A 17,073-nucleotide genomic window follows, 5' to 3' on the forward strand; every position below is an offset into this window, starting at 1 on the left:
AAGCTGGGAAACAGGCTCTGGGTTTGCTGTGCGGCTCTGGGGAAAAAAACATTGCAGGGGGCTTAGGAGCAAGTCCTGGCTCTGTCTGCCCCATGTGCTGTCATAGCAAAACCTCATAAAAGGCCCCTGCTCCCTGCTTTGCCAATTACGGCATGTCAACAGTGCCCTCAGCAGAGATTTCTGCTGGCTGTCTTTTTTTTCCTCCCTCTTTCTCCCTGCAAGTTGAAATGTATCTCCATCATAATGAACTCAGCCTTTATTAGCCGAAGATCATGCCTCTTTATTAACCTTCCAATAAGGCTGCATCAGCTGAGTGAAACACCATTTAGTGGGGCATAAGGTATCATAAAAGTCACTGCTGGTGTCACACAGCTGTGTACGATGCAACAAATGGAGACGCTGCTTTTTATTTGGTTTCAGGCTTTTTGCTTTTTAGTAAAGAAATGGAGATTGTAATTTTCTGCTTTCTTGTGATTTATAAACATCCTATGTAAAATTTGCTCTAGAAAATATTATCGGAAAAATATAGAAACTGTTGCATTGTTTTTATGAATCTCAGGTAATGATATCGGAGAGATTCCGTGGTAACGTTTCATTAAAAGTAAAGGAGGAACACTAAAAGTTCTGCTGCTGATCCAGGGAAAGTAAAACTTCGTCAAGCCAAGTAACTCTGGGCCATCTTGTACTTTATTCCCTGCTGTTTATCTAAAGCACATTTCTTACGTTCAATAGATTTCTGCTTTTGGCAGCTTATGTCTCCATGAGTTTAAGAGCTTTTGACTAATTAAGAACAGAGAGATTTCCACCATGCTGCCACAGCCTCACTGAAAGAATAATCTTCGAATGTTTTGTTCTCTGGGGGCATATAAGGCCAAAATTAGAAATAAATAAGTGTCTATGTTCATATACACACATATATTTAGATGTCCAGATGATATTGATATCCACGTACACAGTTGTTTAAAAAAGCCTTAGAAATTAGCATCTTCAGAGGGCAGAATGTGTGTATGGTGAGGCAGTCGAGGTGGGTCTCTGGCTGTGTTATAAGCTATTTGCAAATTAACTGTGGAAGAAACGTAAAAGGTTTGATTCTATGGGTGAAGAAGCGTATGTGTTTGTGCGACTGCATGTGCACGCAGGCAGAAAGCGACTGTGAGGGATGCCTGCGCTTAAACTGATCAGACAAATTTTATTACTTCTGTCCGTTATGTTGTTTTGAAATATGGCAGCCCGATCCTATTAAGGTAGCTTAGAACTGGCTTTCCAAAATGGCTTTTGGGCCCTGGTCCCCACACTCATTTACTTGCTTGATTTACTTCAAAAATCTGCTCTCCTCAGCTTTTGCTGTGTTTGTTCACACGAATGCATTGAAAAATGGATTGTTACCCAGCGGTTTTCTGTAACAAAAGGTGGGTTTGGTCTGGATTCAGAGAAAGACATACAGGAAAAATCACAGCTGAGGAAATGACTGTGTCAAATTGCATGTGAAAAGTGAGAAGGTAGTAAATATATGAAAGAATACAACTAAGTTAAAAAAAACATACAAATGAAGGGTAATTCAGTTGAAACTCACAACTACATTAACGCTACTGATGTTGGGTAGTGCCTGCCTCCACAACAAATCCCGTAAACCAAAGTTCCAGATTTAGATTCAGGAAAACGCATGAGTTCTTAACTTCATCCCTGTTTGGCAGCGCAATCCACTGTGAACTGAGTTGCCAGCTCTCCAAGACTTGGGGCAGCACTGAGACCCCATGGATTTTTAATGACAGGTAATTCCAGGTATAGATGTTTGTGTTACCACAAGGGGAGAGTCTGATCTGAACCAAAGCCTTTTGCAAACATAACCTGAGTGTGAGTGATACGAACTGAAAGCAGTCTGGGAAAGAACGTTTGCTGATGGAAGTTAATAAAACACCTCTCATTGTAGTGTGATGTGTTTGAGAATAACAAAATTGCTCATAACACCTGAAGGCTGAAAAACAGCTTTGTCAGGATAAGAGAATTTACAAATGGTTCTTATGCTGTTGCTAAGATCACACCTGTAGTATCATGCACCAAGATCATGCTCTTAACTTTGGAAACCAGACTTTGAAGGAAGACCACAATATTAAAGGAGGTAACAGAGCAGGAATGAATTTAGCCAGTTTCATCTAAAGAGATGTCTAATGGCAGGGTGATCATCTTAAGGGTCATTTAATACCAGGAAAAGGAAATGACACATAACACAAGTTGTAACACAGGGAACAATGAATGCAATTTACTAAAGGGCAAATTCAAATTGGAAATGAAGTTAAACTTCTATATTGTTAAGGGCAGGCAGAAAGGCAAATGGTTTGCTGGTTTTGGAATTCGGCAAGTATAGAGGTGAATCTTTCCTGCCTGAAACAGTGGGTTTGACTGGGGACCCCAGCAGTGTTTTGTCAGGCTTGTTCATCATGATCATTAGTTGCATTAATAATGCATGTTTGAATAAAGGCACTACAGTAACATCAGTACATGTTGAGAATCCTTCTTTTGTCTCTTACAGCGAAGAAATAAATTAGGTTTTTTTGTGACTTCACAATATGAAGTGAAAAGTTATATGTGCTGTGGTTGTACAAGCGGATATTTCTAGACCGCATGGAGATTTGCAGCTTTGCAGCGTTTGTGTCTGGTCAGAACCGCGTTACAGAAAGGCTGGTGAGGATTTTTCCTGGGGCTGCCTGGAAATTTAGTACTTCGCTCTTCACTGTGTCGTGGAGACATCTGGGCATCCCAGAGGTATCAGTTCAAAACCCGACTCTTCTATTCCACTTCCACTGCTTCCCTGAAGCAGAGCTGACCTGATGGCCATTAGTGATGCAAGGGTTGGTCTTAATTAACCACCTACAGGTTTCGCTGCTCCAAATGGGCTCTTAGTCTCCCGCATGTTACACTGTTTCTTAGGAGCATGTCTGAAAACAGCCTCGTATCTGTGTTGCCAAGAAGGCTTTTTGAGGAAAAGACTGCAAATTCACACTGCCAGAACCTCATGTCTGAGTAAAAGTGGGTGAAATGTATTTCCACTGTAAACTTACTGGAATTAGTGAACAATGCAAGAACTGATACTGGTATTTTAAGTCAGTGAGTCTAATATGATGAAGACAAGTAATTAACAGAAATGTTTATCTCTCTGTGGCACAGATACAGTTGATATTTCTTGTTTTATTTTAAATACATTGACAGGCAAAAAGTAGCTAATTAATGAGGTTTCATAGGGATCCCAGTTAACAGCCAATGATCACCAACTGGTGGGTTTTGCAATGTCTGAAAATGAAATTAAATGGTAGCATTCGGTGCATGGAAATGGCTCTTATTGTCCAACACAGCTGATGATTACTGTGTTTAAGTAATATAATTCTCTTAAGGATTCAAGCTGCTCAAAAATTAATGCAGTTTTTGCAGGATATTGATAATGATCAGGAAATGAATGTAAAACTCTGATCTTGTGTCATTTGGAGAGTTAATGGGATACTCTGATGGGCAGAGCTTGCTAGACATCTAAGTGTACATGGAGAAGAAAGAAGTCTCAAGGCGTTGGTCTCTGCCAGCACCAGTGGAAGTGGAGAAGACAGTAGAATTTATTCTGTAATTTATCTGAGATGAAAATGGGTGGTGTCCCAAAGAGCAGTGTTGCTTTTTACAAGGAAAATAAGTCAACCTAAATACAAGCATTAGTTGTTACATGCTGCTATAGATGTGTATGTTGGAGAGCTGGTTGGAAAATTAATTAATCCCTGTAAAAACTTTACTTTTATAGAAATATCTCTTTAAACTTTGAGATTTTCATTGGAAAAATTGAAAATTATCAGTTTCTCAGCTACCAGACAGTTTCAGATGGAAACTTGGCTTCTGGTCAAGTCTTTTCCCCCGTGCAAACACATAAACGCTTGCAGGAGTAGCCGTTTTTACTGCCTCTGTGGCAGAAATCAATCAATTTTTTCAATCCATTCTGCTTAGTCTCCTGGTTCTATACATCCCTTACTGGATGTTCCGTCTGCCTCAGCTGCTAGCTCATTCCAACCGCGAGTTTCTAAGGCTTGGTTTCTAGATTCCTGTTCCAGCCAGAAGTCTGTAAGGTGCTCGCAGGGCTTGTCATCCCAGTTGCTCTCAGATCTCTACTCTTTGCAGATGTGCTGAAAATTAGTAATAAAGTGTTTGTGATGTTCAGTGAAAGCAATGGCAGCAGTTGCACTGACAGTAAATGTCAAAGAAAGAGGCTGAGGAAAGCAGATGCAAATTATCAAGAGTAAGTGCAAGCCATTTTTCTGAATCAACTCAATCTTTTTGGCTGGGGTCAGAGAATGACAATCATGGATTTAATCCATCCCTCACATGAGTCATTGAAGCTGTTGAATAATAACGCATAAAATTTATAGTAGCGAAGTTGTTCCAGGACCGTAGGAAAGGTAATGCTCCCTGGGTGTTTCGTGGGAATATTTTTTGGACCTATACAGCACATTACCAGTGCTCATCAACTAATATGTAGCACTTACTGGACTCAGCTGTGTAACTGGGGAAGTTGAGTTGTCAGCAGGAGGCCAGAGAAAATGATCTGTTGGTTCCTTCTTGCCTTCCCTTCTCTGAATCACGGTCCTAGATGCCCCTATTAATGGCCACAGGCATGTGTGTGTTCGCACCAAGCAAAGGCAGAATGGAGCTGCAGAAAGCTGTGTGGTTAGCATTAAAACATGCCTTCATGCAGACAGTCCTCTGTGTTGGTAAGAATTGAAGGCATGGATATTTCAGAATTTCTTGGGATATTTTAGATAGCTTAAGCAGGCTGGTGTCATATGGTATTAGAAAGCAGAGCTGGTTGAGAATGTGCTAGTAATTGCAGGTCACTAAGATGCAGATATATAGATCTCTCTGGACAGCCAGTAACTTTGTGGCTTAGGCTTTTGGCTGAAAAGTGAAAGACAAATGTTAGAGGGTCTTGTTAAACTAGGCAGCGTGGAAATTCAAACTTCAGCCTCTCATACCGGGCATCATGTTGTTTCTTGGGGTTCAGATAGTTTTTCCCTAGAAGGTTTCATTTTTATCCCCATCTGAGAAATGGGAGAAGCTTTATGGGATGAGAAGACTCTTTCCTATGTTGTTAAACAAAGGACTTACTTCCAATATCTTCCCTTCTTCAAGTAGGTGTCAGACACCTTTTTTTGATTAGGTACCATAAACTAATTCCTGTCTCTGCTCTGGGTCTGTAGTTGAACAGAGTAGTTCATCACCAAGAGAAAACAAGTCTTTCTTTATAACTGTTTTGCTTCATTTTGGCTCAGCTTGTCAGTGTCTGGCAGAATCTCCATCCTTCAATCCATTCCTCTTCAGGTCCCTAACAGCGCCATCCTTAGCTCTGCATATAGGGCAGACTTGGGAATTTTATCACTTCTCTGAAGTTTGGTTCCGTCTTTCTTGGGTTTTCTTTGAACTTTATTTTCTTTATAGGTGAAAAAGGTGGGATTCTACTTGAAATCTGGTCTTTGCTTTGTATGTTCTTAACACTTGCAGTTACTACTGGACTGGACTGACCTGAAGCTGTGCTGTAACTGTGCTTAACATTTCTGTATGGAAAAACATTTATGATGTTGGCTTGTATATCTCATTTTTTTTAGTTTACTTGTACTGTTTAGAACAATCTGAGCATATTTGTAATTGCTTGTCTTGTAATACAGCCACGAAGAATTGAGTAAAGCCTTTATAAGTAATCCTCTTTTCCTCTAGCCAAAGCAACACTGTAATGTTTTCATATATTAGCTTATTTAGGGTCAAAGTTTGGCATCTCTCTGCACTTTGATTTTTAAATGTGGTGCTAAACATGTGGAGAGAACAGTGTAGCTTGATTAGAATGGAGCCCATGCAACAATGGGAGGTATATTTTCAGCAAAAATTACTGTAAGAGATAGAGACTAAGGAAACCAATTACAATTAAATTTGTAACTGAGCTGATACTGGAGATGGATAACTGCTAGCTTTAGATATTTGCTAGCAAGGCAGAAACTCAGAAAATAAGCATTTTCTGAGAGCAGAGATACAGAGGAAAGATGGCTTTATGTTTAAGGCTTTACACTGGGACTCAGAAAATTGACTTCAGTTCCTTTCCTGGCTGCCTCCCAGGATGCCTCTGTAGCATTGGGGATGATTACAAACTTTTTACCATATGTTTATGCTGCATCTAGTGATCTGGAGACCTCATTTTAGTTTGGCTTCATGAAATTCTAGCCTACCAAATAATATTTACTCATTAGTCTCTAGCAGAAAGTAAACAAATGACCTTTGGAAAAATTAAACTGAGTCACAAATATACTGAATAGGGATTCTGTGTGCTGGTCAGTGATGGATAAAAAGTAGAGCCTTTGGAGATGATGACTATATCAGACTCCATGCTCAGACCAGGCATGGGATCATTTGTTTCAAAAAACATTCTGAGGAAGGAGAAAGGAAGGTGATGCTGACCATGAAGTCTATGAGCTATGAGCTGTTTTCCCAAGATCTTAGTCACGTAACTCAGGAAAGAGCAAGGACCTGACAGGAGGAGAGACAGCCTTCCTCAAAGGGGACTTTATAATAGCGTCATTGTGTCAGCCAAATGCAGGCACACTTTTTTTTTAATGAAGGAAATAAAATGCCTTTTTTTTTTTCAGATAAATCATCCACAAACAAGCTTATGAGAAAAATAGAAGGAAGGAGGCCAAAGAGGGATGCGAGAGAAAGAAGTCTGCAGAATCCAAGGGATTCAGAGAAGGCTGCAGTGGGACTGCCTCTGAGAGGGAGCGTTTACGTCACTAATTCTTGACGGGTTTACCTTCTGGAGCTCCAACCTTGGACTGCTGCCGGGATATTTGTCTTGGACTTGGCCTCTGGGCTGGTGAGTTAGTGATGGAATGACACATGTCTCTGTTGTGCTGAAACATGATCTTTTCAGATTGCTCAGCACAAGGGCTTTTGGTCCCTGATCATTCTGGTTTTTGTCCTCCAGTGATGAGAGGATGTGTCAAGTAGTTAAGGCACAAATCTGAGAGCTGGAAGACTTGGCCTCGGTTTCTGAGGCTGCCACAGCCTATTTGTGATTTTGGACAAGGTAAAGGATGACAGACATTAAATGTAGTGTTTTCCAGGACTCTCTTAGCTCTGCTGTCATTGGACTCAATGGGACTTTCTCCCTTGATTTTGTTGCGAACAAGGACTGTATATTTCAGTCTGTGTGTGAAGTAGGTAGGTTTCTGCAACAATTTGGATATTTAAAAAACGTGTGTCTTCTGCAATACAGGGAACTGAGGCAACTTTCGCAAGTGCTGTTTAGTGGGTGGGGGAAGCACAGTTTAACTAAAAAGGTAGGTCGCATTCAGGGCCTAGTTATTCCAGTTAAAATCCAAATTGATGTTGGTGTGTTTAGTCAGAACTCCTTGTTACACAAATACCTACTACTTCATCATCACTCAGTATGGGTACATGTGAAGCAGAATGGGCAGGGAAACAATGAATGGAAATCGATCAGTTTGGTCCCAGATTATATTTCAGACTAAGTAAACAGCATTGCAAGGAGTTGCCTTTGTAATATGACTTTTCCACTGTAGCATTACAAGGAGATACTATTTACGATTTGTGCCTAGTTTGTGCTATCTGAAACTAGGAATTGTTTCCACTTTGGAGAGGTTAGAACTTCTGTTTGGAAAATAGAGAGACATTTTAAGTTCCTTATAGAAAATTATTTTTTAATTTTGACAGAAATATATTCTCTCTGATTTTGTAGAATGATGGACTCTGGTGACAGCCTTAAATTAACAGTCATGTGTGTATGTGGAATAGGCAGGAATGACAATAGTACCTAACTCCATGGTGTTCTCAGCAGAAACAGTGCAAGCGATGGAGACCAGCCTTTGGGAGGGACTGGCCCATAACTCAGGGTTCCTCCCTTCCCCCAGCTGTGCTGTAAAATCCGTTGCAAATCACTCACCTTCTCTGGAGGTTCAGTTTTCTTTTGTAAAGCAGGAACAATGGTTCCTTTCAGCTGCTCCTCCACAGCAGCGACTGCGCGGGGCTAACAGGCAGTAATGCAGCCTTCAGGGAGCCGCAGCGCTGAAGCTACTCGAGTGAGTGTTTTGTACTACGAGAAGAATGGGTCCTTAAAATATTTAATCAACAATCTCTGCATACATATACCCCCACTTCTGCATTAAATACTCTTAGTGATTTAGGGCTTTATTGTGTCTTTCCCTTTTTTGTTTATCTCATGTTCTCATCAAAAGGAGCTTCACGACCATGATAAAGCTTTTTGACTATACTTTTACTGGATATAGTCACTAGGAAATCTTCTGCGTACTTTTTTTTTTTTCCATAGTGACCCCATTCTCACTTTCTAAACTATCTTGACTTTTTTTAAAGGGAAGCAATAATGAATTTCCATATGGACTATACCTTGTAAAAGGATTATCTCCATTTATTCTTGTTATAAAGTTTTCAGAAGGGAAGGCACTGTCCCAATGCACAGAAGCAATTTTTCTTTTCAATGGATCCTGTGACTCAAATCTAAACCTTTGCTCTCAGAGGAACACTTTTCAAATGTTTACTTACTGCTTGATTCCTGATAGGCAGCCTGGAAAAAAAAAACAGATGAGGTGTTGCTCCTGAAAGTTTTACTGCTTTATATTGTTTGAAAGGCAGAGATTGAACAGATTTGGCTAGCAGCTTGCCTTTTCTCAACTGGGGGAAAGAGTTCCTTTGTAGCTCAGGCTATTATCAACAGTCCAGTAAAAGTATTTTATATATATACATAAAAAAATCATACAACATTTATATAAAGCCTTTCATCTTGATAGCTCCAAAGTAGTTGACAAATTTGTCAAGTAATTTGTCAACTGCTTTGCTCAAAAGTTATCTCTCACTCCAGCAGAGAAACTGAAGTATTCCTATGCTGGGTGAAACTGTTCTTGCTACCACTACCTTTTTTAAAGTAGCTAGCAGACTTCCAATGTTCGCATTACAATATTTTAATGTAAGAATTTTAGAAACTTTTTTTATGGTCATCTAAGGGGATTTAATTAAACATGAAGCCGACTTCTTGTTCCAGTCGAGGCCAGGGGGGAACTGGTGCATGAGGTGTGCTGAGCAGAAGAGGATCAGCACTGTGTGTGTGCTCTGGGTAGCTAGGGAAAAAAGATAAATAATACAACACTGAAGACAAAAACAGGTCTTAGCAAGTTCCCTTCTGACAGCCACTTGGTGACAAATTCCCATTTTGACAGCCACTTGGTGACAAATTCCTGTTCTGCAGCACAGCTGGAACAGATTGTTGCGTATGGGCAAAAACTGCATGAACCGCTGGGGACACCTGCTCCTCTTTGGTGCTCCTGTGCCCACCCCAGGCCTGGAGAGCAGCCTTTGTGCCAAGAGTGGGTTGTCTCCTCAGGCCTGGGGTTGTTCCTCACAGCAGTTTGCCCTTTGCCTCGCTGGTGACACCATAACCTTCAGTGGACAGTATTTCAGTACAAAACTTATATATGAGCAGCGTTTGCCTTTTCTAACATCCCACATACGTACACACTCTGCATCTGTAAGGTTTCATCAGAGGATGCTCTTGGATGCTGAACTGTCCCTTGTGGAGGTCATTGGCTACCTCATGAGCAGACACATTGCAAGGTGACGGAGGGTTTCGTGATGGGATCCATAGCATGAGTATGTTAATGGAGTCAAGTGCTATTTATTGGCTCCAGTGTGTTTCACTGCGCCCTTGGCGCATTCGTGCTTCCTGTATGAAACTTGGCTGAAGGAGTCAGAGCTGCAAGACATCATCCCAAATTCCAGCTGGGATGCGTAACTTGGCTACATGACACTCTTCCCCTCTTTGCCCCCCTTAGCCACTTCCCATGTTAAATAGTTTCTCAGGACTCAAAGGGGAAGGGGGAGATAATCTACAGGCCAGTGGTTCTAATAAGCAGAAAAACTGCATAAATAAATTAGCCATGATGAATAGGAAGAAATTGTCACTTGTCTTACTTGCCTGGAAGTTGTAGCTTGCTGAAATGACAGTCCTTGTCTTGCTCTTGGGGGGCTGGGATGCAGAGACTGAATGCTGGGGGTAGGGATTTATTTTGCATGTATTTTCAAATAGAAAAAAAAGTGTGATTTATTTTTTCTGCTGCTGCCTGCTCCCAACTTTCAGTTTACATTAATAGCTGTGGGAACAGCACTTCTTATTGCCATATACTAGCTATTAACACTGTGTCTGGTTTGACAGTACATCTCTCTTAATTTTTTTTTTATTCCCTTGTGATCATAAAATATGTATCAGCCATCCTTTTTAATCTCCTTTGGCATGTCCAGCTAGTTAATTTGCGTCTTTCTTCCTTGAGAATTTGATTTTTCTAATGTCATATACTTAACTAGAAGAAACAAAACAGCTCTCAATTAAAACTTTTTTTTTAATTAGAAATTTGTTTGCATTAATATTTAATGGAGTGATTCCTCCAGTAGCCCCTGACAGTTTTCTACCCCAAATGTTTGCTTCATTGATATTTTAATTGCTGTAATAATCAGCATTCTGAATAAGAAGTCTTTCCTCTAGCTCAGTAAATCCATACTGGCTGAGTAAAGCATGTCTGTGATTTATGTGCAGATAAACAGCTTTGGATCCTATCCAATCACTTCATCAGTTTTAATTCGGCTGCCTAATCAGTAGCAAACAGGAGGGTTGTTTTTTGTTGTTTTTTTTCTTTGTTTTGTTTTTGATGGGGTGGGGGGGTGTTAATACAGAGTTTGGCATGTTCCCCAGAATGGCACAGATAGCTCCTCATTTCTCATCGTATTCGTGTCAAAGTCAGCTCTAACTTTCTGAAAGAGTTTATAAGAAGGGGATGAGATGCCAAGACCTGCCTTTGGGCTTTCGTTGGTATCCAAGGAACCACACAGATATGCAGCCTGAACAACAAGTCTGCTCTTATCTCATGTTTTATAAAGGACATCCCTCAGATGCCTGGGACAAGTAAAAATGCTCATATAGAAGCAGATTTTATTTCCTATGTGTGTTTAGGGGCTGATGTCTTCAAAATTATTTTCACAGCAATCATGTTACTGCTGTTGCTGTTTCTTGATAGACATAATGACTTTGATGGTGTCCAGGAGGCGGAGGTGGTGGGCCCCTGGGGAGTACAGCTGTGCAATGCCAGGAGCAGTATAGCCCACTCTCACCTTTGCAACTCCAGCCTATAGGTTCCTGTTCTGTGTCAGCTATGTGCACTATGCCACAAAGGCCAGAGTGGTCCAGATGACCCCAGACTGAGGCTCTTCTGACTTAACGCTCATGACCAGAGTTCTTGACCTCATTTTTGTCTACAACAACTCAAGCAAATGCCTGTTAAGGTTAAAACATTGGACCATTTACATTATTATCTATTAGCACCATGTGTCCAGAAGTGAAGTGTTCTCCGATTTATAAGCAGCCTCTGAAGGATTATGGAGAGCAACCTCATTTTGGTCAACAGATCTAGGACAAGCAATACCATCTGTAATAATAAAGCTTACCTAAAGAGCTTAGCATGGTTTGAGTAATAAACCATGGCTGTGTGTCTTTGAGCATCGTCAGCTATCGGGACTGCCCTTCATTTCAGCATATAACTGTGCCTCGCCACTAGGAGACTGCAAGAGATATTAGTAGCAGGTCTTCTGTATCATTTTTTTCCTGTTTCGTAGCAGCCCTTGCTCTGTAAGCAAGCAGCAGGCTTGGGAAAGCTGTGCTAGGCTGGCTGGCCACCACTGCGCTGCTTAGGAGATGGGTTAATTTGGAAAGAGAAGACATTGGCATTGCTACTGTATCTTCTTGGAGGTTTACATCACCACCCAGATGACACATGCCACCTTTTTTTCCACTTCAGGTTAAAACCCCACAGCTCTGTGTTTCACTATTAACAAGAAGAATCCCAACCAGAGCTGCTGAATTCAAACTTTTTGGCTCAGCCTTAATTCCTTGCACACACCCATAGCTGTAAGGGCTTTAAATAGAGCTTTGAATCATAATGAAATTCAGAGAATTAGGCTGGGCTGGAGGGAAGGGCAATAGACTGGGTTTGTGGCATTTTGAGATCAGTTCACAGTGCAGATGTACATGTCCCAAGGGACTTTGGGTGAGGTGTTTAATCCATGTGGTCTGTTGGGTTTTTCATAGTTTGCAAAGGGGCAATAACACCTGCCTGCCTTAAACTGGGGATGAAGAGAGTGTAAAACCCGCGAGTGAAGAGAGGACATGCAGCTCCTGGTTCTGGTGCAGCTCCACCTCTACTACGCCAGTCAGAGGGCTTTCTGTTGGCACTGCTTGGAGATTTTTCACAAATGATTGTGAGCTTTTTTATATTCTTCTTCTGAATGGTCAGAGGAAGGCAACATGTCTTGCCCAGGGCTGGGCAGCAGTCAGGGACAAGGGGGCAGCTGTGGCCTGGCCAGCAGATCCCACTCACCAGAGCTCAGCTGGCAGCCCCGGGGAGAGCGCAGAGACTTCTGCTGCCCCACAAAGGCTGGGTGATGGCTGTTGCATTGGTCTCACAGGCTCCTTGCCTCAGGATGGGCAGTTTATTATTCTAATTTTGGAATTCCCTGCTGTTGGCTGAGACAGCATGGGTTTGGATGGGTGTGTGGCAGGGGAAGTTTGACCATTACACTGTGCTACTTATTTTATCCTGCTTGTTTGTAATTGATGACAGCGCTACTGAGGGACTAGCAAGTTTTCCTGGCTTTGACTGAGCACACTCTACAGGTCTGGTTCTTTTAACCTCAACGGGAGCTCTGAGCGTCCTTTTTTACATTAAAATTAATGTGAAACAAACTTCCAGAGTCCTGAAAGATGAAGACTATCCCATCTATCTGCTGCTTTAATGGAGAGATAGGAAAGGTTTCATGCTGTAACTTGAGAGGGAGTTCAAAGATTTGAGAAGTAATTTCAGGAGAAGGCTGTTTCTTGCAGATCAAAGGGTGAGTTTAAGGAATCCTCTATTCTCTGGTCAGGAGGGAGCTATTATGTTTAGAGAGTTAGGCAGTTTGCAGACCAAAAATCCTTCTGATGATCAAACCTGAGAGTTAGTGCTGACCAGTGGCTTACTTTGTAGAAAAGACTACCAGTCCTGGAGGTTTGAGCCAACAGATGCATCTTATTTTCTTACAACCTGGTATGCTGGGGTCTGAACTGCCTCCTGGGATATCACCAAAACAAAGCATTTCCACATTTTAAAGACCAAGAGTGAAGTGGCAGTGAAGGCTGAGTCCTTTTGTCAGCTGCTCTGTCACCCCTGGGCTCCCCTGGGTTTCCCACCTTTGGGATTCAGCCCTGGCAGAACAGCTGCTGAAATTTTCAACATCTTCATCCCTTTCCTATGATTTCTTTTTCTACAAGGGAAGACTGATAGGAGAAGGAAGGAAATGTGAGAGTGTGTGCGTGTTAGTATTAAAATGTTGAAAGAAGGGACTGTGGGAGCATTTTCTGGGTTATGAAAATGCGATGAATGAAGCCTTTGTAGAAAACAATTGCTTCTGTTCTATCAGTGAACTGGTAACTGGTTACTCTGTTGCTGCAGTTTGCTACATTTATTATGACATTTTCTTTATTATTTTATATTTTCCTTTTCTCTCTCCCTTTGCCTCTTTCCCTTTCCTTTTTCTTCTTTCTGCTTTTCCCTTACCCCTTTCTCCTTTCCTCTTCCTTTTTTTTTTTTCCTGATTCACATAATTTAGAAGCTGTTGTTCAAGGAACAGTTACCAGGGTGGTGAGAGCTCTGCCTATGGCTAAAGTCTGATGGCCCATCCCTGAGTGTGACACCCATGGGAGCCCTCTGGCATGATACAGGGTTTTGGCAGATCAGATTTTAGTTTCCCTGGGAAAAAAAAAGAAGGTATATATATATGTATATATAAATTTCCTTTTTAGCGCCTCTATTCCTTGTCCGTGATGAAGAGTTAACAGCATGTGCTCCTTCTCAGGAGTGCAGTGAGGAAAAACCCATCTGGTTCGTGAATGCTCAGACATTGCTCTAATGGAAGCCATGTAAATAGCTAGATAAATGATTTCAGTGAGAATGTCTGTCAGGCATAATAGGTAGCAGGGTCAGAATCTCTTTACAGTGAATCGTTTCTTACTGACTGAGTGGGATTTGTGCTCACGAGCTGTTGTGCAGAAGCGTCCTCTGATTTTTGCCGTCTCTGTCTCTTCCCTGCCCACTCGTTCAGCTCCTTCATCTCTTGCCGGGCAGCTCCAGGGAGCAGAGACTCCACGGCCAGTGTCCGCACAGTGTTTAGCACAAAGGGGTCAGGCATGGGGTGGGCTTTGGGGTGCTGCCATCATGTGAAGCTAAAGAATAAATGATCAGAAAAGAATCTAGAATTTGTTATAACTTGTTACAATTTTTGCCTCTTTCATCAGGTTTTGGTGGAATTGGGGCTTTTGGATAAGACAGAAAGGTTAAAGTAATGAAAATAACCTTTGAGGTATGCAGTTTTGAGCAAATCTGTTCAGTCTGTGCTTTGCTTTGGGGTCAGTACCCTCGGTGTTTGAAAGAGGGGGGTATGGGCTCACAGCGAGTGTACCAGCTATCTGCCCTGCCAGGCTTGCAGTGAGACCTGGGACAAATCCTGCAGGCTGTGTTCACACGTCTTCATCTGGCTGCAGGTCCTGGATTCACAGGAATGGTTTAAACAGGTCTTACTAACCAGTTTCTGACTGTATTTGTGAGTAGTTCTGCTGACAGAATGGAGGGGGCAGTGAGCTGGGCAGGGCTGAATGAAGAGGCAGGGTGATGGGTGGTGGGGACAGCAATGTCCCCAAGCAGGGTGCTGCAGTGAGGAGTAAGATGTGTGTTCACAGCCTACTTTTCTCACTGGTGCAAATCTGTCACGTGGAAACTTGGACAAGAGCGATCCCTTGTCTCTTCCATGAGGATGAAGCTTTCAGGATTGTAAAAAGTTCAGGCAGGGCTGCACAATTTCTAAGTTAGATTGAGTGTGTTAAAATATTTATTGGTTCTATGAACATTTGCTGCTAGCAAATCTGCAGGTTAGAATTTTTGCAGAAAGCAAATATTGAGAAAAAAGGTTGCAGCTGAAGCAAGTTTTGAAGCAACCTGTAGATGAGCGTTAAGGAAAATTTTTACACTGTTTTGTGGTCAAACTTAAATGATATGTTCTTTACATTTTGTTTCCAAAATAATGTCAAAATGTGACGTAAAATTCTCTTCCCCATTGGACAGAATATGTAGTTAGAACTATCCACTGAAGACTCTGTTTCTGATGTTTCTACAGGTTACTAAGGATTTTCCCTGGAGCGTGACTTTGAATATGACACTTCAGTAATGCAGAGGCTGTAAGTAAATAAGATAATGTTTGCGACCCTTCTTTAACAGCTGTGTTTACACTCCTTCCAGAGCTTTGCTAGAACTCATCTTTGCTGGACTTGACCTTGCAGCGAGCTTGCAAGGAAGTGACTGGAAGATGACACAGTTCTGTAGTGAATTGTGCCATTTTATACACTTTGCTGTATCAGCTTCTTGTCTCATTTAAAAACTCCAATAATGGTTGCTTAATCTTCAGGAGGAAAGCCAAAGACATCTGTCAGTATTGCAGGAAATGCCACAAGCAGACAAAAATAAAAATACCTCATTAACGTAGATGAGCAGTGAATAAAATGCAATGATACATTACCAAAAGCTGGCATGCAGTTGGTTCCCAGGCACAGAACAAAGGCCAAGAACCCTATTTTGCTTGTGATACCGCTAATTAAAAAGGCCTACTAAAGCTGAATGAATGAACCCAAGGGGTTGCTGCCCTGGTCATGTATTTGTTGGCCTTTGGTAACTTGGTGTCAGAGTTGGGTATCTGAGGAGTCTTATCACAGAGACAAGCTTTTGTGCAATTTCTGGTCGGGAATGCTTGAAAAACCTACAATTTCCTTCTCCTCCTCAACTTTTTACATCTTTTTCTAAGGTGAATTAGCGAGCTGTTAATTTTGGTAGCTCTTTCCTGAATTCTGCTTTGTTTTTCCTAATCAGTTCTCTCAGATCTGCTCAATCTCCATTTAATTCAGTCAGCTACTCAACATCCAAACCTTTGTAATAAAGAGAGTGCTAATTTTTCCTTTTATTTCAGTTGTAGTTGATGACTTCCAGCAGGTGTTATCATATAACTCAATCATCCATCCACCATTGGAATTCGTAATTTAATCAATAAAGGAGGCCATTTTACTCAAGGAGATCAAAAGGGAAAGAGCTCAAGGAAAATGCACAGCAAAAGGAAGCTGAAGAACAAAAAAGGGTGATAGGAACTGTGGTTTGCCCTTAATAGCTGCCCACCTGGTGGCTATATCTGACTGGCAAGTAGCAAGCAAAAGGTATACCACTATTTTAGAATTAATGAATCTAATAATTACACCTATGCATTCATCTTGCAAAATCTAGAGGGAAAATCCTGGATTTTACTTAAGCTGCCGTGACAAGTACCTTGTATCAGCTCTGCCACAACCCTGTCTGTGAGCGGGAGTGTTCACATTGGCAGTTTGGTATCGAGAGAGACAGCAAGAGTTGAAACTGTGCTGTGCAGAGATTGAATGCCCCACTGCACAAGTACTTGTGCTGGGTCACAGCTGGGAGGCTTTCCGTGTGTCAGAGAATAGACCGCCCTAGCTTATTGGATTATTTGGTATACTGCTCCTTATAGAACTTATAGAGACTGCTTATATAGAATTTGCTTGGCATAAGTTTGCTTAGCATTAACCTCTGCGGAGGGTCCCTCTTCAGGTGGCACTCAGCTCGAGCTGCTCTATGCTCTACCTTGAAAATAAGTTATTTATTTTACAAAAATACCTGGAATCCATGTCTGAGTCTCCACTAGGGGAGACCTAGGGAAAAAGACAGGTCTCAAATATCAGGCCTCTGAAGTGTCATCCATGGTCTTATTGATAAATTGATGATAAGTATTATGGTCTCAACTTGGCAAGGTCCACAGAACTCAAGATGAAAGGTATAAAATTTATTCATTCAGAAAAATGGTAAGATTTGAACCTACAGGAAATCATTTGGTCTTTAA

The 17,073-nt window shown here is 41.5% G+C and overlaps 1 protein-coding gene across 10 annotated transcripts in view; it reads left to right on the forward strand.

Annotated features, from left to right (window-relative positions):
* The window catches only part of SEMA5B (semaphorin 5B), a 269,944-nt gene that overhangs the window by 69,284 nt on the left and 183,587 nt on the right, over positions 1-17,073 (forward strand). For 7 of the 10 annotated variants that reach the window (XM_065070521.1, XM_065070520.1, XM_065070526.1 and 4 more), the window contains 2 exons: positions 6,663-6,886; positions 15,295-15,355. The gene's annotated coding sequence lies outside the window, so the exon portion shown is untranslated. Of the gene's footprint in view, positions 1-6,662; positions 6,887-15,294; positions 15,356-17,073 lie in introns of those variants that run through there. The other 3 variants (XM_065070522.1, XM_065070523.1, XM_065070525.1) reach the window with 2 other exon arrangements.

Source organism: Columba livia, chromosome 7 (genome assembly GCF_036013475.1).
Source record: "Columba livia isolate bColLiv1 breed racing homer chromosome 7, bColLiv1.pat.W.v2, whole genome shotgun sequence".
NCBI classification, from domain to species: Eukaryota; Metazoa; Chordata; class Aves; order Columbiformes; family Columbidae; genus Columba; species Columba livia.